Consider the following 3207-nt stretch of genomic DNA (forward strand, 5'->3'; position numbering starts at 1 on the left):
TGAAGCATTCTCTCTCTGTGTTCTTCAAGAGTTCTTCATTGTGTTCTTATTGATTTCTACCTGCTTGATTTACTACTGTCCGCTGCGTACTCAATGTCTATCTAATTAATCAAGTAAGTTTTCAATACCCTGAACTGAGTAATACGGTCCAACAATTTACATTCAAAAGCATGTTTATAAAACCAGTAGCAACAACAGGGTCAAAGTTGACCTATCAATTGAAACCTATAAAAACTCTTATCTTAATCCCCTCATGATAGTCCCAATATAAGGATTAATGGGGGATGGAGCTCACTTGAAAATTAAGTCTCAAGTGCTGGGTGTCGACTGCCAACGTGATACCTCCATCAGCAACAACGGAAATGGTCGTCTCTACATTATACTMTTAGAACCTAAATCACAAAAGAATATTAAATCAATCATGATTTTGGTGTAGCAAATGGAAGCTTAAAAAAAAAGGCAAAGTCGAGTTGACATTTTGAGAGCTTCAAATGGAAGCTTAAAAGAGGCAAACCATAGAAAAAAAAAACTAACACATATTATTCTATTTTAAAGACAAATAGAACCCTAACCTTAGCACACATAGGTGAAGATGGAGATGAAAATGGGTTGAACAACCGTATGAGAGGATATGAACCAGAAGAAGGAAATACCTTGAATGGATTCAGCAGATGACCGATAGAATCAGAAAGATAAAATTTTGAGAAGATACGAACTGAATGAAGAAAGTACCTTAAATCAAACCCAAACCTATTTTAATAATCATATCTGAATCAATAGAACCCTAACCCTAGCACACATAAGTGAAGATGGCGATGAAAATGGATTAAACAACTGTATGAAATATTATGAACCAGAAGAAAGAAATACCTTGAATGGATTTAGCAGATGACCGATAGAATCAGAAAGATAACATTCAGAGAAGATACGAACTGAATGATGAAAGTACTTTAAAAAAACCCAAACCGATTTTAATAATCATATATGAATCATCGTCTTGGGAAGATAATAGGCGTGTCTTGAGAGCTTCAATAGCCGTTTGATGCAAGTGATGATGAGAGAGTAGAACGATGAGAGAGTAGAACGATGAGCTTCAATCGACGTTTTGGGAGCCGGAATCGATTTCTTGGGAGCAGACATTGCTTAGGGAGAATCGGCAGCGTGCGATAGAGAGAATCGGTTGCAGTGTAATCGTGGAGAGCGTGCGATAGAGAGAGCCGGAGGTTGGGCAGAGTTGTGTTGGGAAGAGGAGAGTCGTTTGGAGTGGTTTAGGGTTTAGAGGCAGCCTAATGTGTGAAGGTGTTTCTGCATTAAAGGGTAGTACCTTATGCTTAAAAAAGTTGTACATTTTTATGACTTTAAGACTTTCTGCATTAAAGGGTAGTACCTTATGCATGTTAAGGTGTTTTTAAGACTTTGGGCAAATTTGCTTTATAAAGTAGTATAGATTATGCATTTAGTTATTCAAATTATTTTCTATTTTTTTAATACGAAAAATCATCAACGTAATATATTTTATTTTTAATTAAATAAAATTTCATCACTAATCCTTTAAATCTTTTTTAACTTTTTTTAATTTGAGAAATCATATACATAATATATTTTAATTTTAATCAGTAATCTTTTTTAMATATTTTTTATTTTCAATTAAAATAAATATCATCAATAATTTTTTTTAAATATAAATACCTTTTGTAAATGTAAGTACCTTTTTGATATATTTGTTCTATTTTATAAAAATAAATATTTTTTTTTCAAAAAATGTTTAGGGACTTAACCGTTGAAAATATGAAAGTTCATTAGTTTTTTTTTCCAGATTTTTTCCATTATTTTACCATATTAACCAGTTTTATAGGTCATAATGATGTATCTAACGGGTTTTAGAAAGTCCAAGAATTTATTTAACATGTTTTAAAATGTTCAGAGACTTATTTGTTCCAAAAAATTATCCAAAGACTTAATCAATCCAAACACTAAAATTCATTGGGTTTTTTTAGACTTTTCCCTTAAAAATAAAACAAGAATATAAGAATTAATATATCTAGACATGGTTTCTCAACTGGTGATGTGTTTCCTTGCCTTCAATTAATGGTTGTCGGAGACTGCTAAGAATTTCCCAAAATCTTCCCAAGCAGCCATGTGTAGGATAGATGTGAGAATGCCTCAACCCTAGCTGGAAAAAGCTTTAAAATGCATATATGTAGCCAACCTGACTTTTATCGCTTAGAAGGTCACCCGGGAATTCCTAACTTGCCCGGAGTCACTGTTTTGACTTTTATCTTGCCCTTTTAAGCTCCTAACTCAATCCAAAGAATATTGTTGAGCCCCCGGTTTAGTTCTGTCTTTGAGATTGACCAATTTCTTCCATACTTCACCCATAATTATGCCTTTGCTCCATTTTTCTTAACAATTTGATTCATGTACTAACTTTGCAATAAACTCTTAAAATAATGCTTCGTTTGCTTGGAAACTGCAATGAACGACCCGAAGAGTGGTACAACAATAACACCAAAGTGGGCATTATCAACAGCCCCAAATCAAGCGTAGCGTTGCTTGTAGCCAAGCAAATTAGCGACAATTAAAGAAAAGACAGTTCAACAAGTCTAATTCACATGACATGCCACAAGCACATGGTATATGTATCAGATATAAGGAACTGTGTAAAAAATCCTTCAAGTCATAAGAAAATGATATCCGATCATGCTTTCATCACAAATAACTGAAAGAAAAATATTGAGGATCAAACTGAAAACAGTGACACCATTATGAGTTTAATTTAATCAACCACACTTTTGAAGAGGATTTTGCCTCTACCATACCTCACTGGATCCTCTTAATATGCACGAGTCGTAGGTTTTCACATAACTCAACTCAGGAGGTTATATACAATAAAACTCAAGTTAAATTTGCATGAAAGGATAACATGAAAATCACACTAATGTAATAAGGGTGATCTCATATAAAAATCAAATATCAAGACAAAGAAGTCTACATTCATCACATTTTCCAAAAGATCAGCCATGACTTTATTAGGTTGTATACGGCTAAGGGTGTTGGCTAAGAACCACCGAAGGTCAATCAAAACAAAAATCATCAATGTATCACAATATTCAAAGGCTTAATTGATATCCACTTTTCTTTCCATTTTGTTTTACCGATCCCATTTGTTACACCCTTCTATAACTTTTTTTTTTTTTTTTTTTTTTT

Source organism: Cynara cardunculus (genome assembly GCF_001531365.2).
Source record: "Cynara cardunculus var. scolymus isolate 2C chromosome LG 2, CcrdV1, whole genome shotgun sequence".
Classification (NCBI taxonomy): domain Eukaryota; kingdom Viridiplantae; phylum Streptophyta; class Magnoliopsida; order Asterales; family Asteraceae; genus Cynara; species Cynara cardunculus.